Genomic DNA, 24,051 nt, shown 5'->3' on the forward strand with positions numbered 1-24,051 from the left:
TCCTCTGAGCATGTCTAAGCCTCCTCTCCTAGGCTCCTCCTCTGATACTGAGGTTTCTCTGACCTTCAGGATGCCCCCACAAGGCCGTGGAAGAGTTCATGATCCAAACCCCTCACCCTGCCCTGGAAGGTCCCACACCACCACTGGACTGCTCTCTGCCCACTTCACGGCTACTGAACAGCTGAGAACCGGCCAGAGGGAAACCTACCCGGGAGGAAAGCACCTTCACAATTCATTCAGAGAATCCCAGGAATCCAGGCAGGGCTTTTAGGAGCTCGTCAATTCTGTTTTTCTAGCTGGTAGCTAAAGGGTGTAGACAGAGAAGCTAAGGGCATGCCTTTCCATCTCAAATCATTTCTTTTTAAAATTATTTATTTATTTTTGGCTGTGCTGGGGCTTCATTGCGTCACCCGCGCTTTCTCTAGCTGAGGCCAGCGGACGCTACTCTCTACTTGTGGCTCACGGGCTTCTCATTGTTGCAGAGCATGGGCTCTAGGGTGCACGGGCTTCAGTACTTAAGGCTCCCAGGCTCTGGAGCGCAGGCTCAGTAGTTGTCATCCATAGGCTTAGTTGCTCCATGGTACGTGGGATCTTCTTGGACTAGGGATCAAACCCGTGTCCCTTGCGTTGGCATGCAGATTCTTTACCACAAAGCCATCAGGGAAGGCCTTAGGTCATTTCTTAGTGCTGTGGGAGGAGCATTTTCCTTGACCTTAGGCTGTACTACTTCACTGCTGCTTCAGACCCAAGTCTTTAATTGCTACAGAGGGATCCCTGCCCTTGTCCCAAGGGGTTGGTGGTCTTCACAGCAATTTGCTATCCCAGAAGTGACTCTATCCATCTTACTCTCTCTGATACAAATGAACATCACAGCTGGCAGCCACAGCAGAAAGTGGCTAATGAAATAGCTCACACCACGGTGTAAATGGCTTTGAATAGGTTTAGCTGTCTCACATGAAGCAAAAAAATTAATCCAAAGAAATGAATATATTATGCGGAGTTTCAGATCCACAGGACTTTAGTTTGAAATGGAAAATACATCTTTTTCTTTTCTGTGTGTGTGTGTGTGCTCAGTTGCTTCAGTCGTGTTCAATTTTGTGACCCCATGGATTATAGCTCCTCTGTCCATGAAATTTCCCAGGCAAGAACAGGAGTGGTTGCCATGCCTTCCCCCAGGAGATCTTTCCTGCCCAGGGATCAAACCCATGTCTTCTGAGTCTACCGCATTGCTGGTGGATTCTTTACCACGAGTCACTGGGGAAGCCCTTCCTTTCTGTTTGTGTGTGCTAAATCACTTCAGTAGGGTCCGACTCTGTGTGACCCTATGGACTTCGGCCTGCCAGGTTCCTCTGTCCATAGGATTTTCCAGGTAAAAATACTGAAGTGGGTTGCCATGCCCTCCTCCACGGGATTTTCCAGACTCAGGGATCGAACCTGTGTCTCTTATGTTTCCTGTATTGGCAGGAGGGTTCTTTACCAGGAGCACCACCTGGGAAATCCTCCTTTCCATAAGGCTACTCTAAATCAACAGAAACCAAGGCATCAAGTTCCATTGATTGGCTAAGAGATGGTCTATACAAGATACTCCCAAATGGATCACAGGCAGTGCATTTTCAAGACCAACCATAGGGCCAATAAGTCCTGAGATAAAACCCTCTCCTATTTCAGAGAATGATCACATCCAGATCAGAATGAAAACTTCTCATTTGGTGATGCTTTACATTGAATGCACACTGCAGATAGTGGCAAAAATAAATGGAAGTTTTGTGAAAGAGCAAAATATTTTATGTAACTTTGTTAGTGGTGGACTAGTGATGTAATTTGACATTTTATATGGAAATCCAAACATATTAACTGAACAGGAAGATGGAAGGGAACTGGAGAAAGTGACAAACCTTTTAGGAATGAGAAGGGACTTATGGAGTTCACTATTTTGAGAAAACAGTGGTTTTTCTTTCTCTCAGTTTAAAATATGTCAATTTCCTTTGAGTCGGTCCCTGTTGACAAATTTTCTGCTTGAACATTTCCTACTTGTTGATTCAATTTTGAACTTTTCCTACTTGAAAATATTGCACAGAGTGTTTCTAATTAGGTTTAAAGTACTTCTTAGTTCTGAAATGGAAGGCCATTAGATGTTGAAAATTGTAGCTATTCAGAACCCAATAGGTCAACAAGTAGACCTGTTCCCTTTAACTTTTGGAAGGAGAGTAGCTTAAACATATAGCTGTGTTATAGTCCTCTACATGGAAGAATATAATTTAATGATATGGGCTAAAGAACACTTTTTTCCCCACCAAGTTATGTTTTTCTGGCTCAGAATTACCTTCTTTGACATAGAACTTGTTTTTTTCAGTCAAATCATAGACTCCTAAGACAAAAAGGAGCTTACACATATATCTATCCCATGGCAGGGCTTCTCAGGTGGCTCAGATGGTAAAGAATCCACCTGCAATGCAGGAGACCCAGGTTCAGTCCCTGGGTCAGGAAGATCCCCTGGAGGAGGAAATGGCAACTCACTCCAGTATTCTTGCCAGGAAAATTCCATGGACAGAGGAGCCTGGCGGGCTATGGTCCATTGAGTCGCAAAGAGTCGGATACAACTGAGCGACTAACACACTCTCAAAGATCCAGAGAGCACTGCCCTTTCAACTCACAATTTTTTCATTAGCTTACACAGGTGCACAAAACAGATGTTCTCTGAAGGCAGGGGGTTTACTTCCGATGTTCTGTTCACTAAAGTGCCTGGTAAAGTGTGAAGCACAGTAGAAATTCCACAATCATTCATTGACCCATTAAGTTTAAATGCTAAATCCTCATTTTTGAGAGAAAAGAGTACATACCACAGATGCCAAAAAACAGGTGTATCATACCAATATCCTAGGCCATAGAATAAGTTTCACTTTATACCAGTTATAGTCACTGAGTTCTTGCGTTTGTTCTTATAAGCATCATAGCTGATGCGTTGCCTCAGAACTCATAGGCTGAGAGGGTCACTTGCAGCCCACACCGCAGGGAAAAATACATTGTTGTCTAGGTCCAGGGTGTGGCAGCCAACAAGTACAAAGCAGTGGGCTGCCCTGGGTTGGTGCAGGATCCAAGGGGCTAGCTCCCGAGTCTCTGCTCACACCCCATCTGGCCTGATCCCACTGTGGCTGGAGAAACCTTGAAGAAGAGCAGGAAGCTCGCTGTTCTTTCCATGGAGTGGCTGGTAGGACAACCTTTCCTCCAATCCCCTGTCCTCATTCAACCTAAACCTCATCCTTGCTTAGACAAGCTCTCTTCTCCTGACTATAGAAGAAAGGGAAAATTCATGTTGTATGGGTAGAGAGGAAAGCAATTTAAATACTGCATGAGGCCTCATTTTACAAGTTAAGTCTCTTATAGTTGAGTCAAGTGATGCTTGAATTTGACCACTTAGAAGCTGGGTGTCAATGGTAGTGAGTTTTGTTTCCAAGTCCGTGGTTCAAACCCCTTGGCTGTTTATCAAGGTCACGGGAAGTGGAGGGGTGCTTTTGATGATACTAAGGTCTGCACCCATGCAACTGCAGATAATGAGTTTACTCAGGCATGTGGGGCTCAGGCATGTGCATTTCTTTAGAAAAGATCCCCAGAGAATTTTGATGAGCATTCAGAGTTGGAAACCATCATTTCAAGATAGCACCATGGGGACAGTGCTTAACTGCTCAGTTGTGTCTGACTGTTTGCAACTCTGTGGACTGTAGCCTGCCAGGCTCCTCTGTCCATGGGGATTCTCCAAGCAAGGATTATTGGAGTGGGTTGCCATTCCCTTCTCCAGGGGATTTTCCCAACCCAGGGATCAAACCTGCATCTCCTGCATTGCAGGCAGGTTCTTTACCATCTGAGCCACCAGGGAAACCCGTGGGGCTTGGACACTGAACAGAGAAAGTACACAGAGCAGAACAAACAAAAGAGTAGGGTTGGGCCAAAATGGAGACATAGTAGGAAATGTTTTGAGAATCCAACAAAGGAAATTACCCTTGGTAGAGGGAGGCACTGTTAGAATTCGGTCAGAAGGATGCCTTGATAGCACCTGGAGCAAGAGGCAGGCTGAGTGGGCTGAGAGGGCTGCAGAGATAATTGGAACAGGTATCATTACAGGACTTTGGGCAATGAGATCCCATTTTGGATGGGAAAATTTCCTTAAAATTTTTTTATTATAGTTGATCCAAAATGTTGTGTTCATTTCAGGCATACAGCAAAGTGAATCATCTACACATATACACATGTCCACTCTTTTCTAGATTTTTTTTCCATATAGGTCATTACAGAGTACTGAGTAGAATTCCCTGTGCTATACAGCATGTCCTTGTTATTTAACTATTTTATATATAGTAGTGTGTAAAAAGTTGGCTTAAAGCTCAACATTCAGAAAACTAAGATCATGGCATCTGGTCCCATCACTTAATGGCAAATAGATGGGGAAACAGTGGAAACAGTGGCTGACTTTATTTTTCTGGGCTCCAAAATCACTGCAGATGGTGACTACAGCCAGGAAATTAAAAGACGCTTACTCCTTGGAAGGAAAGTTATGACCAACCTAGATAGCATATTAAAAAGCAGAGACATTACTTTGCCAACAAAGGTCTGTGTGTGTAGTCAAGGCTATGGTTTTTCCAGTGGTCGTGTATGGATGTGAGAGTTGGACTATAAAGAAAGCTGAGCACAGAAGAATTGATGCTTTTGAAGTGTGGTGTTGGAGAAGACTCTTGAGAGTCCCTTGGACTTCAAGGAGATCCAACCAGTCCATCCTAAAGAAGATCAATCCTGGTGTTCATTGGAAGGACTGATGTTGAAGCTGAAACTCCAGTACTTTGGCCACCTGATGGGAGAACTAACTCATTGGAAAAGACCCTGATGCTGGGAAAGATTGAAGGCAGGAGGAGAAGGGGACGATAGAGGATGAAATGGTTGGATGGCACCCCCGATTCAATGGACATGGGTTTGGGTGGACTCCGGGAGTTGGTGATGGACAGGGAGGCCTGGCATGCTGTGGTTCATGAGGTTGCAAAAAGTCAGACATGACTGAGCAACTGAACTGAACTGAAGTGTGTATATGTCAATCCCAATCTCCCAATTTATCACTTTTCCCCACATCCCATAAATTTGATTTAGAAATCTGTTAATCTGCTTCTGCTTTGTAAATAAGTTAATCTTTACCATTTTTTAAAAGATTTCATATATAAGCAATATCATATGATATTTGTCTTTCTCTGTCTGCCTTAGGTTCACTCAGTATGACAATCTCTAGGCTGGATGGGGAAAAGTATAAAAATCAGTCTTTGGGGATGGCGAACATTGAAGAATGAGTCAGAGAAGATGCACCATTTACAGGCCAAGGAAGGTGTAGACATGACAGCGATGTTGGAAAGATACACCAACGTTTGCTTCTAAAGCCTTGAGTTCGAAGCCATTCTAGGCTATCTAAATAAAAACTCCCAGTTGGTAGTTGAAGAAAAGAGATTGGAGTCTGAATGAAAGACAGCTTGAGATTTGGATTAAGAAAACATCTAAAGAAGAGCATGGTGATGGGGGTGATGGATTCTCTAAGACAGAAAACCCAAGAAAAACGGAGCCAAGAGCCTCAGGCTCTCGGGCAGCCTCAACAGAGGGAGCCGTAGCAGTGAGCTGCTTCCTGCATGGTTTTATTGAGATTGAAATCTCAGCCTTTCACCCAGAGCAACTCCGCTTCATGCGATCAGTTCAAAATCTTCCATTCAGAATGAAATGCCATCTATACACTTCCCTGATGTTGACCAATTAGCTCTAACCAGACGTTTTGTCAGACAGAAAAGAAAATGTATACATAACAAGGACAGACACCTTTGAAAACTGTGACCTTTCAATTTTCATATTTTATTCATCTTTTTTAGCAGAGAAGGTTAAATGCATTGTTATTCAAACTGTATTACTAATTCATTCAATTCACAGGAAAGACTTTGACACTTAGTAGTTCTAAGGATTTTAAGCATTTTATTTAATTTTTAATTAACCAATTAATATTTTTTCTCCAGAGCTCCTTTTTATTTTAGGCTGTAAAATAATGGAGCAATCCAGGAATGGTTAACATAGGATCTATGTGTGATGGCATTCAACAGGAAATTATACAAAATAATAATTAGCCTGGGTCTGCACATGGCTCAGCTGTCCTGTGATCAATTTTCCTAGCTGAAAAGTAGGACAGCAATAGCTACCTGGCAGAATATTAAGTATAAATTAGTATGCATCTTTCTGATGGCATATACAATAACCAATGTTAGCCAAAAATATGAAAGGTCCTGAGGAAAGACTCATGCTATAGAGTTAAGTGAACACAGGAAGCCACGTTTATCTGCAATATGAGTCCAATTTTGTAAAGTACCAAATATTTTATGCACAAGGGCACTCATCAGGACAAATCATACTTAAAAGATTGTGCTATCATTTCTTCTTTTTTTAAAGTTTTCTGCAAAGAGCTCGCATTACACTTGTATCCCTGGCCCTGCTCACAGCGCCCCTTGTCTTGCTGTGTCTCACCGTGCGCACTGTTCCCTGAACCTGTGGTAGGCAAGGCAGGAGCTGAGAGGCTGGAAGATGCGAGGAGCCCTAGGAACTGCAGACATGTTTATTCTCTCCTGGCTGGCACAACGTAGCAGCAGACATAACATAACACAACATAAGGGCACACAGCCTTCCGGGGTTTTCCGGGTGAAGCCCGTATATACCTACAGAGCAAAAGCAGCTGGGGCCAAGCGAGTACCTTGTGAGGCGCACGCGCAGTGCTTATATGTGCGCTCAGCTGCTACGTAATCATCATTCACAAAGCGCGGGGCGAAAGGGACAGGCCGCGGGGAGAGAGCATGACCCCGCCATCTTGGCTGATTTGCTCTTTTCCTACGACACGATAAACAGAAAAAAGACAAGTTTTATAAAGCCCATTTTTCAGGGCTCTTGTGAGGGTAAACGATAATTGTACCAAAAGAAAGTATCTGTTAGAGTGCATGACACAGAATATGTGGCTTAGTTGCTGAGTCGTGTCAGAAGCCCATATGATCATTTAAAAACCAAGAAAACGTTAGGGACTTGCATGGTGGTCCAGTGGTTAAGACTCTGTGCTTTCAAAGCACAGGGGAAAGGTTTTGATCCCTGGTTGGGGAGTTAAGATCCCACATGCTGCGTGGCTTAGATGGTAACCAATCTGCCTGCAATGCAGGAGATTCAAATTCAATCCCTGGGTCAGCAAGATCCCCTGGAGAAGGGAATGGCTCCCTACTCCAGTATCCTTGCCTGGAGAATCCCATGGAAAGAGGAGCCTGGTGGGCTACAGTCCATGGGGTCACAAAGAGTGGGACCCAACTGAGTGACTAACTTTCACTTTCATGCTGTGTGGAGTGGCCTAAAAATAGATAAATAAAAACGAAGAAACTGTTATTAAACATTACTGAGTACTTAACTATATTTCAGACAGGGCACATAGCACTTTACTTTTTTTTTCTTTTAATTTTCATACTAGTCTTCTGTGATAGGTACTGGCCGTACCATAATTGTAGAGATGTGGCAAGTTCACTGAGAATAAAATCCAGTTCCTTCTTTTACTTTTTAATTTCAGAAAGGGAACATCGTTTTAATAATGGCTTCTTCAGCGAAACGATGGTTAAATTTGATGTCAAAGAGCAGGCCTCTGTCAGCAGGCCCTGTGGGGGAAATCAGAGGGGCCCAGGAAGCTTTCTGTGTGGCCTGCAAAGTCAGATTTCCCTCCATCTCGGAAATGCAGTTATCTGTTCCAACAAAGGAAAGCCAGAGACGCCTATCGGCCTGCAAAGACCTCAGATCCCAGGGATGAGAACAGAATCGGAGGCTGCTTCTTAGACAGCTCTGCCTCGAGCCACGCGACAACAGCAACGGAACAGGATGGACCCAAGATGAACACAGCCTGAGGAATAAAGGACAGAAGATTCGTGCTGGGCAGGATGGCGTTACTGCGTTTTATCTGTTTCACTAGCAGTAAAGCTGACACCCTTCCCGTGTTTCTTTGTGGTGGCGGTTGACGTCCTGTGTTCTCTTGAAGCATTTAGGACTTAATTAAAATAGCCTAAATAGCCATCGTCTGTCAAGCTTATAATTCTCCTCGAAAATCTCTCTGTTCACCCCTTCATGAATTTCATTATAAGAAAATCAAAGAGAAAAGCTCTGGAAACTGTCACCAGGAAAATAAATGGGGAAAGGAATGGAGAAGGGAGGAGGGGGCAGCGTCTGCGTTAGTTTGAACGGCAGCAAAGCCATTCATATTTTCAGCTTGCTTCTTTTCAGATGACGGAGTGCTCCAGCAGCTGTCTGCAGACAGCACTAAGTCTGTTTATTCTCCTGCCGCTCCTGTGACTGTTCTTGTTGGCAGGAGAGGACGGGAGGAGGAGAGAGAACTCCGCCTTTTCCTAATGCTGCCCCGACCCCAAGGGGCAGGAAGGCTTGTAAGCTCTTTGAACTGTGCTCCGTTTCATCTGATGGAGGCTCCTGAGTGGTCCTCTGTGGGCCAGCAAAAGGCCTGTGTCTAAGACAGAGCACAGTCAGGATCCAGAAACTGTGGATACTGGAATTCCCACTGGTGGCTTTATATGTGTCGCTTTCATCCCTTTTCAGTATTAAAAAAGCTGAGAGTTAAAATGGCCTGCTTGTATTGATTTTAACATTATTCCTAGCTTCATTTTGGGGTACTTTCCTAAAGTTTACCTACCTTTCCCCTCACTTTTCCTGATTTACATTCTCTTGTGGCATTTTATGCATTATTGTGAGTTATCTTAAGTTATTTTTAGAAAAGAGTGAGATATTTTTAAAAGTTTAAAATATTGCTTTTGTGGGCAATATGTGTGTGTGTGTGTTGGGTGGGGGTGGGGGCAGTGGTCCACTCAATATTTGGAAAGAAGGTTGTTCTCTAGGATTAAAAATTTGCAACGAGACACGAATCTCACTTTCACTGGGATCATAGTTATTCACTGAATTTTTGGCATTGAATATAGATTCAACGGAGAAGGCAATGGCACCCCACTCCAGTACTCTTGCCTGGAAAATCCCATGGACGGAGGACGCTGGTGGGCCGCAGTCCGTAGGGTGGCTAAGAGTTGGACACGACTGACTGACCTCACTTTCACTTTTCACTTTTCTGCACAGGAGAAAGAAATGGCAACCCACTCCAGTGTTCTTGCCTGGAGAATCCCAGGGACGGGGGAGCCTGGTGGGCTGCCGTCTATGGGGTTGCACAGAGTCGGACATGACTGAAGCAACTTAACAGCAGCAGCATGGATTCAATATAATCACGGCACTTAGGTAAAAGATGTTTAACACCAAACACTGATCCTGCCAATGAGCTGAAGATGTCTAGTTTCTCTGTCTCTTTGGTTGAATCCCAGTCTGTGTTTATCAATTCATTTGAAAATGGTACCCTGGGAGGCTTTGCAATTCCCAGACCATGGCCTTCCCTTGGTCTGTCTTTGGCTGGATTTCCACGCATCCTGAGATAACGTTCTGACTGTAATTAGTTCATTTTGGAGTCGACCCTTAGGAGCACCAGAAGGGAAGAAGAGGGGTAAGTCAAAGAAGGGAGGAGGCCTCTGTGGTCACTTGAGCTTCAATCCCCTTGGAAGGCTCTCAAAGACCTTGTGGGGTTGCCTCGGAGCTGTCCCCCCGACAGTACTTATTCTCATGACTTTCCTAGGTGGCTGAAGATTGCTCCCAGGGGATTAACTGCACAGGACATGGTTCAGGCTGAGTAAATTTCTTTGGCCAAAGAAAGCTTTCAGGCACAGAGTTGCTGATGCTGGCTATAGAAGCTCTTGGGGTGCATGGGAATAGTGACCTCCGACAAGATCTGGGGGTGGGCATTGGCTATAGAAAGCTTCAGTGATGCCTGAGTAGAAACTGCATTCTTTAAAAAAAAAAATTATTTGTTATGGGTCTTAGCTGTGGCACGAGGGATCTTTCTTGCAGCGCACAGACTCTCTAGTTGTGGCTCAGGCTCAGTAGTTGCAAAGCACAAGCTTAGTTGCCCTGCATGTGGAATCTTAGTTCCGTGATCAAGGATCGAACCTGGGTCCCCTGCATTGCAAGGCAGATTAACCACTGGATGACCAGGGAAGTCTGGAGACTGCGCCCTTGCTTTCCATGCATCTGCCTTCTGCGGCTGCCCTATTTATTCACTGCGTTCATTGATTTTGATCCTGATTGTCACATTCAGCTTTATGAGATTGATCCATGTTAAATCACTCAAGAACACTGAGTGGTCTTAGAGTAGTAAGAATACTTTTTAAAAAAGATTTTAAGAGAAAAAGCACTGAAACTGTGGTCACGGCAGATAGCACAATTTTATCAACCCTCCTTCCGTGTTAGAATTGTTTTCATTTGAACTATACATGGTGACTGGGGAGGCTCGGTAACCCGGCTCAGGGCTGCTAACAGGGCTTCTAACAGGCTTCTAGCACAAGAATAGTAATTCAAAGAGAGTAGCAGGCATAGGCAGCCAAAGGCAAAATAAACCCTGAAAACCAAAACAAAAACCTGAAAATGGAAAAGGAATGCATGAATGGTAAAAAGGGACTGGAGGAGGTCTAGATGGAATACAGCCAGTGTCAGCTATGCAGATTCATTACGCTTCAAATAAACATGTACAGGCTCCTTTGTCAGTCACTTACCAAAAGAAGCTGTAGTTGATGCAGACAGGAAAACTGAGGGCATAAAACGATGGTGATCATGAGCTTGGTGCTTTCTGCAAAGCTCAAGCAGTATTCACATGTAATGCTACATGAGAAATACTCTAAAGAATTGAAAGCGTGGTGTGGTAGCCAGATTCCAACACGGTCCCCAGTGACCCCCTCTTCTGCTCTTTTACGCCCTTACTTAGGCTGTTCTGCTGAATGGAGTTGGCCTGTGAATCCAAGCAGATCCTGCAGAAAGGATGGGGTATCGCTTGTGAGATTAGGTCACAAAAATCATTGTCGCTTCCATCTTGTTCTTGGAGACAACACACTCTTGAGGAGATCAGATACGGTGTCATGGGAGGAACACACGCAGTTGAGCAGCTGAGCGGTGACCCGTTTGCTAAGGAACTGCGGCCTTTACCAAGAGCCAAAGGCATTCACATATTGGTGAGGAGGGAGCTACTTGAGGAGTGGATCTTCCAGTACCAGCCAGAGCTTTCTTCTGAGCAGTTCTGGCTGACATCTTGACTATAATATTTGATAAGAGACCCTGAAGCCAAATAAGGCCTCTGTATCCCAACACCAAGGTAAATCTCAGAGACAAAGTTTTGGGTGAAATAGAAAATACTTTACCTCTTTGACAGGCCAAGAGGGCCACAGTGGGCTAATTCCCTCAAAACTGCCTTGGAGGGTGCAGTGAGGAGTCACAGTGTTCAAGGAGCACGGCTCGATCAGCTCACACACATTCTTCTGATTGGTTCAATTCAGTGCAGTCGCTCAGTCGTGTCTGACTCTTCACGACCCCAAGAACTGCAGCACGCCAGGCCTCCCTGTCCATCACCAACTCCAGGAGCTTTCTCAAACTCATGTCCATCAAGTTGGTGATGTCATCCAACCATCTCATCCTCTGTCATCCCCTTCTCCTCCCGCCTTCAATCTTTCCCAGCATCAGGGTCTTTTCAAATGAGTCGGCTCTCTGCATCGTGGTCAAAGTATTGGAGTTTCAGCTTCAACATCAGTCCTTCCAATGAATATTCAGTACTGAATATTCATCTGATTGGTTGGTGATGAGGTAATTGGGAGTCAGCATCATCAACCTTCTGATTCCAACTGATTTGGGTCTACATGTTTGTGGGCAACAAACAGGTAAAACTTTTCCCCTTGATGGGGGTTTCTGTATCTGCAAAACAGCTCGAAGACAATGTTGCGTGTGTCCCTTGAGGGGGAGCCAAGGCCCTGCCCCAAGGCTGCACCGTTCTTTCTTCCCTGTTCCTCCCTTGTCTCTACATTCCTGCCCTCCCCTGATTAGCAGGAGTCTGAACCTGCCCCTTGGAGCTCATGGAGGTCATGGAGGCTGGATGAAGCCTGTTTTCTACAACCAAGAAATGGGGCAGGACTTCCCTGGTGGTCCAGCGGTTAAGACTCCACACTCCCAACGAAGGGGGTCTGGGTCTGATCTCTGGTCAGGGAACCAGGCACCACATGCCACGACTAAAGACCCCACATGCCACAGTGAAGATCAAAGACCCTACACGCTGCAACTAAGACCTGGCACAGCCAATAAAATAAAATAACTGCTGAAAGAAATGGGGGACATAGAAAGGCTTTCTTGCCCAATAGCCCCACAGGGTCCTGCTAGTTTTCAACCACGGGACAGCCAGACAGCTCAGCTGTGCCACTTTGGAAGTTCTGTTCCACAGAAACTGTATGAGACAAGAAATGTTGTTTTAAGCTGCTAAATTAGGGGGTCCATTTTTAAGGAGCAATAGATAACTAACACACGTGGTAAACCACCTACAGATATATATAATTCCCAGAAGAATTTGTCCTTTCCATATATATATCTCCCAAGGGGAAGTCTACTGTTTTGAAGCATGAATACCTTCCTTTATCTCTTCCTTCCTTCTTCTCTCCCTTCCTCCCTCCCTCTCTTTCCTTCATCGTGGACCAGGAAATGAGCCAGGTACCTGAGCATATTGTCCCAGTTCTCTAGAGGCTTCATCTGAGGCCTACAGATTTCCTGAAAATCCCTGGGCTTGCCTCGGGTTTATCAGCTTCTGCTCTCAGTATTCATGGAGAATACAAAGCTGATTGGAAAAGCTATTTGCACATCTAGCTAAAAGCCCGAGCAAAAATGAAAAATGTTAAAACGAAGGCAGTAACCTTCGTAACCTAAGTAACCAAGGCACTTAACCTTGGTTAAGTGTAACCAAATACACTTAAACACATGATTCTGTCAAAAACCAGTGAATCTGTCTCAAAAATGATACCTCAACACTGACATAATGGCACCAGGGAAAAGCTAAGTCACTGCCGTGTATCAGGTGTCGGGTATCTTTTTTTTTTTTTCCTTTTTGACAAGGCTGTTCAGTTTTGACTTTGTACATGTTTTCAGAAACAGTAACTCCCTCGTGGATGGAGGTAATTGTGTGCAGTACCCAACACGCTCTCTGTTCAGAGTCTGCTCCACACAAACAGGCACTTAGTGCCTTTTATTTGGATGAGGATCCAGCTGCAATATTATGGAAACTCACGAGCGCAGTCCAATATGCGAATCCAGAAGCTCTGATGCTCTCTTTCCCAGAAGAATTTGTTCTTTTCAAAAACAGTGTTAGTGGTGAAGCCATAAAAACACTAATCTGTCTAGTTTTTTTATTTTTTCAACTTATACACTTCTTTTATTTCCCACTTCAGGGAATGTAGTACTAGAACTGAGCTCAAATGTCCTGCTTTGGGCCTTCCCAGGTGGCTCAGTGGTAAACAATCTGCCTACAAGACCGGAGACAGGGATTCAATCCCTAGATAGGAAAGGTTCCTTGGAGAAGCAAATGGAAACCCACTCCAGTATTCTTGCCCGGAAAATCTCATGGACAGAGAAGCCTGGTGAGCTACAGTCCATGGGGTTGCAAAGAATCAGACACAACCGAGCAACTGAGCACTGACACACGCTAATCACTAGTGATCGTCAGCCGTCCTGTGTGACTTTTTTGCCATCTGTATATCTTTAAATCTTTCACCCATTTTTTTGACTGTCTTGTTTTGTTATTATTTAGACAGTCGATTATATATTCTGCTTGAAAGTCCTTTAATAGATGCATGATTTGTAGAAACATATCTTTTTATTCTTAAGAATGACATCCAGAGAGATAATCCTTACTTTCAATGAAATCCAGTTTATACATTTCTTTTACGGATTATGATGTTGGTGCATATAAGAAATCTTTGCCTAACCTAAAGTCACAGAGAATTTTTTCAGTGTTTCTTTTATTTGTTCTATAGCTTTAGGTTTTACATTTAGTCTAACTTTTAGTCTATCACCTCCTTGAGTTATTTTTGTGTATGGTTTAAAATAGAAATCAAGGCGCTTTTTGGGGGGGACATCAATTTTGGTTTGCATTTTTGAATGTTAAAATTTTCAGGTCCTTTTATCGAAGAACATAACCTCTCCCCGCTGTATTGCCTTTGCACCTTAATCAAAAATCAGTATATCCTATATGTGCAAGTCTACTTCAGGACACTATATTTCGCCCCACTGATCTATCTGTCTAAATTTATGCCAGCATCATACTGTCTTGAAATCATGTACTACAACCTATCTAAATTTGTCATATTTTGTCAAAGTTGTTTTTAGCTAATCTAGGTCCTTTGCATTTTCAAGCAACGATTTGAATCAGCTTGCCAATTCCTATTAAGTGTCTTCTGGGTGACTGAATGACTGAGCACACACATTTGGATTTTATTTGGTATAACACTGAATGGATAGATAAATTTGAGGGGAAATGACATCTTACACATATTAAGTCTTCCAGTCCTCAATGAAGGTACATCTCTCCATTTGCTTAATCCATCTTCTTTATTTTCTTGCAGCAATATTTGTAGCTTTCTATGTACAGGTCTTACATATTTTATATCACACTTATCCCTATTTTATATAGTGATGGCATTGCAAACTGTATTATCAAACTTCAGCTCCAGGTAGTTTATCAGCAGTATATATTAAATATATGGTATACTGGTCTTTGTTTTAGTATGCTGATCTTTGATCCTACAATTTGCTAAATTTATCCCTTGGGTCTAGGAACATTTTTGTATATTCTTTGAGATTTTCTTCAGAATTAATTATGTTGAAAGTGAAAATGAAAGTGTTAGTCACTAAGTCGTGTCCGACTCCCCATGGACTCACCAGGCTCCTCTGTGCTTGGAAGTCTCCAGGCAAGAATACTAGAGTGGGTTGTCATTCCCTTCTCCAGGGGATCTTCCCAATCCAGGGATTGAACCTGGGTCTCCTGCATGGCAGGCAGATTTTTACCACCTGAGCCACCTTATGTGTGTATAAAGACCGTTTTTCATCTTCCATTTCAATCAGGATGCCTTTAAATTTTAAAAATAGTAATTTTAGATTTACAGAAGAGTTTCAAGGATTACACAAAATTTTACTTGGTGTTCCTATAAAGTTGACATCTTACATTTGTGATGCCTTTATCAAAAATAAGAAGTTACCTTCAACACAATACTATCAACCAAACTAGATATTATTGCAAAATGTTTCTCTTACTTTTTGATAATTTTCCTTGTTGAAGAGTCTACTGTCCCTGGCACTAATATCGCCATTCTTATAATTTGTGTTTTGTACAATATATGCTTTCTATTCTCAATTTTTACCTGTGTGAATGAGTATATTTTAAATACATTTTATATAGAAAATATACAGCTGAGTTTTGCTTCTTAGCTTAATCTGATAATCTCTGGTTTTATCTGAACTGTTAGGTGACTACACTGTTATCTACGTTAAAATGTAGATTAAAGGGTCAAAAGTTGAGTTTACACCCAGCATTTTACTATATTTTCTCTTTGTTCCATCTGTTTCTTCCCAGTCTTTCATTCTTTTGAATTAATGCTTATATTTAGTAGTCCCTTTCTGTTGGTTTATTAGCTACATGTCATTTTAAAAAATGATTTAATTGTTGCTAAGAGTTTAAAATGTAGAATGCATTTCTTTTGCTAATAGAGCTCCCTATATATAATAGTGTGTTATCTCACTTATGAGACCCATACCTCAGTGAACCCAATCCTGTCACCCCTCCAGTACTTTGTTTAATAGTTCTCATAGTTTTACGCATATACATACTATAATCCCACAGCATGCTGCTATTGGGCTTCCCTGGTGGCTGCTCAGTGGTAAAGAACCCACCTGCCAAAGCAGGAAATGCAGGTTCAATCCCTGGATTGGGAAGATCCCCTGGAGAAGGAAACGGCAATCTACTCCAGTATTCTTGGTTGGGAAATTCCATGGACAGAGGAGCCTGGAGGGCTACAGTTCATGGGGTCAAAAAGAGTCCAAAAGAACTTAGCAACTCAACAACAACATGTTGCTATTAATTGCTACTATTTTTGATTTAACCAATTTTTTTTTTTTTTTTAAGGAGAACTTCAACTTATTGAAGATTTGTGTGGATAAAAACTTCTAGGATCTACAAAAATCATCAGGATCATTCATAACTTGTAACCAAATATCTTGAAGATAGTAACAATTAGGTCATCATCTTTGGATTTAACCACATATTTGCTATTTTATCATATCCTTTTATTGATTAGAGTTTCTATCTACTATCATTTTATCATCAGCCAAACATCTTTTAGTATTTCTTTTAGTGAGGGTTTACTGATAAATTAACTCGGTTTACTTTGACCTAAAAAAATATTTATTTTGGCTTTATTTTTGAAGTATATTTTCCCTTAACACAGAATCCTAGGTTGACAGATTTTTTTCCCTTCCTTTAAACAGAGTAAAGAGGTTGTTTCATTATCTTGGCTCTTGCATTATTTATGATGAAAAGTATGCATTTATTTTTATCTTTTTTTCCCTTTGTATATAATGTGCTCTTTCTCTCATAGGTGTGCGTTTAAGATTTTCTCTTTATCTTTTATTTCAGCAATTTGATTATGATGTGCTTTGGTATAATTTACTGTGTATTTATTCTAGTTGGTGTTTATTGAGGTCATGGATCTGTGGGGTTTACTTTTCAACACATTTGAAAACTTGTTAGCTTTGGTCATTCTTCAGATATTTTTGGTGTTTCTTTCTTCTTTCTGGGACTTAAGTTACTTATACGTAAACCACTTGATAATGTCACAAAGACCTATGTGGCCCTGTTCATTTATTTCAAGTATTTCTCCCTCTGAACTTCAGTTTGGATCATTTCTACTGCTCTGTCTTCAAGTTCCATTGACGTTTATGGTCAGCATCCAGCCTGCAGTTAAGCCCATACAGTGAAACTTTCATTTCAGAAATTGTAATATTCAGCTCTAGAAGCTTAATTTGGTTCTTTTTTCATATTTCTATTTCTCTTTTCAATATGATCATAATTCCTTTAGCTTTTGGGGCATATTTGTAATAAATATCTACTCTTCCTGTGTGCTAATTCCATCCACAGGTGTATCCAATGATAGCAAGCATCTTTTAAGCAAAACAAAGTCAGTATATGAGGCAGAAACAGACTAGTAGTTTGTAATGAGAACCCTGATGTCAACACGCCAGGCTGGACCACTGACATGCAATTTCCAAGCAGATAATGTTTTCCTGTGTATCTGTGCTATTGACTGTCACATGAATATGAGTCGAAAGGGCCCTCTCTGGTTGGAGTTTCTTTTATTCTGATTTTAAATACAAATATTTATTCCCCATCCCCCTTGCTCAAGTAGTTTTTTATTTAACTGTGACTGCTGCTGCTGCTAAGTCGCTGCAGTCGTGTCCGACTCTGTGAGACCCCATAGACGGTAACCCACCAGGCTCCCCCGTCCCTGGGATTCTCCAGGCAAGAACACTGGAGTGGGTTGCCATTTCCTTCTCCAATGCATGAAACTGAAAGTGAAGTTTTTCAGTCATGTCTGACCCTTAGCGACCCCATGGACTGAAGCCTACTGTGACTAGAAGGTCAAAATTTTAGTCACTAAGGATTAAGTTAAAAGAAAAAAAAAAGTCAAAATTTCTCTCGGGCATTAGGTTTAGAAAGTGCCCTCCACTCCCCTCCTGCCCGGGCACAACTTATCTTACAGACCAACCATGAGCTCAGTGTTGAACTTGTTCATGGCTTGAAGGTGCACCCTCTGATGCGATGAAGATGAGACCTGGAACCTGTGATGAGGACTGAGGTGGGTCGAAGTTCATCTGGGAGGTGATTCCTGGAAGCAAGAAGAATGAGGAGCTGGGAAGAGGGAGACAGAGAAGTTACCAAAGGCCATCGGAGTAAGGTGCTTGTCTAGATCTGTGCCCTGGGGTTCGGTCTCGCCAGGGTACCTCTGAAGCACTGAAGCCAAGTCCAGGCTCTGTACCCCAACCCCAAGGTCAATCTCAGAGACAGACTTTGGGGTGAAGTAGGAGGAAATAGCTTCACTGCTTTGCCAAGCACAGGGGGCCTCAGCAGGCTAATGCCCGCGAGACTGTCCCGCCCTGGAGGACGTACTGCGTTGTACAGAAAGGCTTCAGAGAGGATGTGATCAGCTCGCGGACAGTCTTCTGACGGGTAGGTGGTGAGGGGATCAGACGTCAGTATCATCGACCTTCTGGCTCCTACCGGGCTGGGGGCTCCCTGCTTGTGGGCAGCACGCAGTTAACGTCACCTCCTGGTGGCAGTTTTCGTTCTGCTAAAGAGCTCGAAGATATTGCTGAGTATCCGTTGAGGGGGACCAGGGGCTGGCCACTCGGCTTCTCACCTGCTCCTTCCTTGTCTCTGCCTCCCCTTCCTTCCCTGATTTGAGCCTGCCCCTTGGAGCTCAGGGAAGGCCGTGGAGGCTGAAGGAAGTCCGTTTCCTGTAACCCAGAAATGGGGGACATGCCCAGGAATCCCACAGGGTCCTGCTCAGTTTCAGCCTCCCGTGGCGCGTGCCTTAGATTTTCCGGTTTGAAGGACTACCAAGCGTAGGTAGCGTTTTCTGTCAACTCTCTTGCTCCATTAATTGAGGGTTGACTACAGGGCAGTAAATCCTGTTAATTCTGGCCTGGATCACTAGCTAAGAGGGCTTCCTTGCATCTAGAAAGCCCAGAGGCAGAAAAACAGGGGGACAGTATCAGCGGCCAGTGCGTGAGTCCACGGCTACTCAGCTCAGTGGTGGCTGTGACACGGGCTATATGAAACAGCTGCCGTAAATTGAGTGTTTGCGTTATTTTTTAAATGCAGGATTCCTCGTTAAGAGTGAGCTTCCTCCTGATGAGTGTGTTTCTTTCCGGTGAGATGGAGCATCTCTGAGTAGAAGCATTTTTCCATTTTTCTAAAGACAGATGAGGATGAAATTTCATCTCTCTCCGGACACAGTGCCATCTGGACTTGGGATTAATGACCATAAAGATAAGACCTTTAAGCACTAATCCCAATGTAATTGGAAATTCAAAAATATAAACATGTGTACACATTCAGGGGCTAAATTCCTTTTATGAGAAATCTGGAGGGACCGTGTTAAATATGAGCGTGTGAGCAGACAAAACAGGTGCCATTAACAACCTACATTTTGAGAACTGCCATACCTGGGTACAAGAGGCTGTACTAGAAATTCCTCCATGCTTAAATCAGGGGAACCTCATCATTTTATTTTAATGGCTTTAATTAATACACAGTAAACTGCATGTGCTTAGGCTATACAGTTTGATCAATTTTAACGTATAAAGACACCCATGAAAACTGTCGCCATAATCAAAATAGTGAACAGATCGATCAGCCCCCAATATCCTTATACTCTTTCGTAGATCTTTTTCCACCCCTCCTTCTTCCCAGGCAACCACTAATCTATCATTTTCTGTGATTGTAGATAAGTTTGCATCTTAGACAAATGTATATAAATAGATTCATGCAGTATGTGCTCTCGTCTGGCTTTTTAAAACATGGTGTAATTATTTTGAGATTAATTCATGTTGCCTTTTTTGTATCAATAATTTTTCTTATTTTTAGGGCTGAATATTTTCCATTGTATCAATACAGTATAATTTGTTATTGGTTCAGCTACTGATGGGAATTTCAGTTTATGGCAATTGCAAGTAAAGATGCTCTAAACATTAATATTCAATACTTTGTGTGAACATATGATCTCATTTCTCTTGGGTAAGAGAGAAATGGCTGGATCACATGGTATGCATCTTAAGAAAATGCCAGATTGTTTTCCAAAGTCGTATCATTTTACATTCTCACCAGCAGTGTATGAGCATTCCAGATGCTTGATGGCATTGCCAACACTTGGTGTGCTCAGAGTTTTTACTGCAAGTGGGTGTGTGGTGACATCTCTTTGTAGTTTTAATCTGCTTTTCCCTGAGGACAAATAATGCTGAGTATATTTTCATTGCTTTCTATATGTCTTCTTTGGTAAAGAGTCTGTTCAAAACTTTTGCTTATTGTTTTATAGCCTTTTTTTTCTTATTATATTGGGTTTTGAGAGTTCTTTTTATATTCTGGATACAAGTTCTTTATAAGTATCTTATTTTCAAATATTTTCTCCCCAGCTATGTTTTGTCCTTTCATTTGTAATGTAGTGACTTCTGCAAAGTTCTAAAATTTGATGAAGTTCTATTTTTTTTCTGTAATGAATTCATACTTTGCCTATGCCTAACCCTAGATCACAAAGGTTCTCTTCTATATTCTTTACTAGCATTTTGTAGTTTTAGGTTTTATGTTTAGGTATATGATGAATGTTGAATTTTTTTAGTGTGGTACAATTTATGACTCAAAGCTCATTTTTCTGCCGTAACAAGGAAAGTATGGAACAGTGGCAGGAGAAGAATAAGCAATTGAAACCTCAGGCCAGTGACCATTGGTCTCCTTGAAGAATGGGAGACTACTCTTCTCCACTACAGTCTGACATGCTTTGGAGTTGTCGAATCCAATCTTAACCCAATCTGGAAAATAGATATAGCAGATTGGAGCCCTCCCTGAGCTCGCTCCTATTTAACTCACGGTTGCCCAGCTCGGAGTCACCTCTTTGGCCACCTCCCACCTCAGCACACTCTGCATCCCATCTCGCTGATGTCACAGTCTCGTCTACTCAGCATTGCAGGAGCAGCCTGGAGTGAGGAGACAACACTCCAGGGCAACCTTCAGCAAAGCGGACTGAGCATCCATGGACAAGGGCTCCAGGCTCACGTCTTCCCGATGAGCGATTCTGGGAGGCATCTGCACTCTTCTCAGGAGGCCATGGAACCACTGGGCTGCTGCCTTCTCCTCCTTCCTTATTCGATCACCTCACTGCCTCATTGTTGCTTCCTGGGATTATCTGCCAAAGAAAACACTCGCACCCAGGTCCTTATCTTGGACTCTGCTCTCAGGGAAACTCAATCCAAGACAGCAGTTAGGTTTATACTCTTAAAGTCACTCAGGCCAAATAATCTTCCTAATTCATCAAACTCACAAGTGCTGAATCTGGGATTTGAACACAGATCTATCTGCTCTGGGGACCTGGGGCCATTCCTCAGGACCAACCTCCCATCCATCAGCATAGAATTTTGCACCAAGGAGGAAAGCATCTTGCCTTTACACCAGCAGGAACTTTTCATTGTGACACTGTTGCCATGGGAATGCCGCGCTGGATTGTGACACTTATCATCTCTCTCTCACTTTCTATTGTAAAGTGAGTACTTGGGATTCCAAGCCATGAATATGTGTCCACCAATTGTTAATCTGTAAACTAACCTGCCAACCAGCTTCAGAGCAGAACTGGTACTCTGGCCAGCGGAACTGTTGTTCCCTTTGTTTTTGAAAATACAAGGGAAGGAAGTGATGAGACAGTCATCGATGATTAAAAGAGGTCATTTACTTTCCATGCCTTGTGGCTTTTGGTCCAAAGGCAGAAAGTGAAAAGGAATGGGATCTGCCCTTGCAAGGGATGAAATCTACAAATGATCTCCTATGTTTCCCAGTCTCATGCAGCATTTTTCAGCTAATTCTTTGAAAATATTTTCTGAAGCCAGTCTGAGTTTTTACCTGTGGGAGAGAAATATCCTGTCGGTAAATACCAACATTATGGCCACTGCATGTATTTAAAGACAGAGTGCAGGGTGCCTCACAGAGTTCCGTCAATTGCGTGTAACGGTTTTCAGAAGTCCTCATTCTTCTGGAAGCTACCAACGGACATGCACATTCAGGCCTTCAGTGGAACTAAAGGGGAATTCATAGAAACCAGAACTGCACGAAGGCAACTGAAAAATTGAGCTTCCCAGGTAGCTCTGGGATAAAAATTCTGCCTGCCAATGCAGGAGACTCTGGGTCAATGCCTGTGTCAGGAAGATCCCCTGGAAAAGGAAGTGGCAACCCACTCCAGTATTGTTGCCTGGGAAATCCCATGGACAGAGGAGCCTAGCGGGCTGCAGTCCCTGGGGTTGCAAAGCATCGGACATGACTGAAACCACTGAACAGGAGCACAAGCAGGAACAGCAAATTTTAAACAAACTTGTATGTGCAAATTGGCCCACCCTGGCTGCAGACCTGTCCCTTCATGACAACTCAATTTCAGGAAGCAGCTGCCCATGCAAACTATGTTACTGAATTGTATGAACATCTATTTTCTATTAACTTTAATGAAAAGATTACCTTTAATTGCAATGTGCCAATGTGTTACTATCCATCAAGGCTCTAGTTTAATAGACTTGTTCTGCTGTGATCATGTGTGAGCATCTTCTTTCAAGGAAGGAGCCACATCTCAGTGACTATTTTTAAAGAGCATCTGGAACAATACCCTGAGAAAATCATACGCTAACAATCCTTATGAAAGGTAATGTTTCTACAATCTGCTTTGTTCAGAAAAAAGTAAACCCAAGAGTAAAGTACTGTTACCAATATCTTGATATCATGGGTTCTGTGATTATTCCATATATCCAGTATTTTTCCCTGTAGAGGATTATATATCCTTGCCTTGTTGCTAGCAGGTTTGCAATATTCCTGGATTCACTGATACTACTGGGTCTCATCACCTGGGCCCCCAAAGATCTAGCAGAATCCTCAGACTTTTCAATTTTTCATAAAAGATGATGTCTGCCAGTGAGAAAACCCCTCAACAAAGAAGGCAAGAAACCTACGACACAAATACCCAAGATACAGCATCTTGTTACTAATCCCCACGTTCTGCAACACAAATGTGAGTGGATTGCTCTGCAAAAACAAGTGTAAGAAAAATAATGAAGAGGCTGCAGAATATGCTAACTTTTTGGCCAAGGGAATGAAGGAAGCCAAAGAAAAATGCTTTGGCCCATGAAATGTGAGCAGAAGTGACAGGTGCATTTTCCAGGTGAAATTTTAAGAGCCATCTGAGCTGCTGTCATTTCCTCTTTTCCCTCTTCTGCAAAGCTAGCAGTGTCTCAAAGAGTGCCTGTTCCTTCCATCTGGGTTCCAGAAGGATGACAACTTAGAGCAGAGCTTCAGCTCATCTGAGACAGCTTGTAGGATGTGGGAGTTATTTGTTTCACCTGTGTAACCCGGCCCACACTTGTAACTGAGCCGGACCCTAAGGACCTTCACAGAACAGATCCCAACCCATGCCCTCCACCTGCCTTTTGGGCACAGAAAAACGTTAGTCAAAAAGTAACTTTAATCAGAGAAGTAAGAAATACAGAAAGAAAGGAAAACAGTCAAGCAGGACAAAATAAAGGTACTTTTAGTCATTAAAAAAGTCAAGGACCTTTAGTTCTTCCTTGAGGGCTATAGATAATATTCTGAGCCCTGGCCTTTGAACTGCTTTGCAAATATTCAAACTCCCACCAGGTGGAGAAGCGCACTGCACATTGCCCACAAGGATGCGGACCCCAGGCCGGTTGGAACCAGAAGGCTGATGATGCTGACTCCCCATTACCTCACCACCAGTCAATCAGAAGAACATCCACAGGCTGATCACACCCTGCTCCTTAAACACGATAAGACTACTCACTACCGGCTCCAGGGCAGGACACACAGTCTTGAGGGTGGTAAGCTGTGACCCCTTTTGTTGGCAAAACAATAGAGCTCTTTCTGTCGACTTCACCCAAAACTCTGTCTCCGAGATTTTATCCATCACCTGAGTACAGAAGCTGGATTTCAGCAACACACACTGCTACACCCATAATAATAAAATGTATCCATTCCCTTGGAGAGGTCCCAGCTCTTTAAGCCGCCTTGGCTGGTGGTGCAGCTATAGGAGCAAAGTTGGACCTTCCAGCCCCATCAGACATCACATAGAACAAGGATAAACCACTTTTGCTGTGGTCGGTCCCAATTTTTGCCCCACAGAATTGTGAGCTTGCAAAATGGTTGCTGTGCGAGGCATTTAAGTTTGGGGTTGTTCATCATGCAATGATAGGTAACCATGGGATATGATGGTTGTCCAAGGAGTCCCTGACTCCAGGTAATTTCTGTCGTTT

At 42.9% G+C, this 24,051-nt stretch overlaps 1 long non-coding RNA gene across 2 annotated transcripts; it reads right to left on the reverse strand.

The window, feature by feature from the left end:
• Positions 1 to 7,292: 7,292 nt before the first annotated feature.
• LOC133240082 (uncharacterized) lies at positions 7,293 to 21,296 on the reverse strand. 2 transcript variants are annotated; one of them, XR_009734094.1, is made up of 3 exons: positions 21,075 to 21,296; positions 17,748 to 17,867; positions 7,293 to 7,393 (listed from the first exon to the last, which is right to left on the reverse strand). It is a non-coding gene; the product is annotated as an uncharacterized LOC133240082 (long non-coding RNA). The 2 variants fall into 2 exon arrangements; XR_009734095.1 differs by lacking the exon at positions 7,293 to 7,393 and adding an exon at positions 16,283 to 16,936.
• Between the last annotated feature and the right edge of the window lie 2,755 nt (positions 21,297 to 24,051).

This window comes from Bos javanicus, chromosome 27 (assembly GCF_032452875.1).
Source record: "Bos javanicus breed banteng chromosome 27, ARS-OSU_banteng_1.0, whole genome shotgun sequence".
NCBI lineage: Eukaryota > Metazoa > Chordata > Mammalia > Artiodactyla > Bovidae > Bos > Bos javanicus.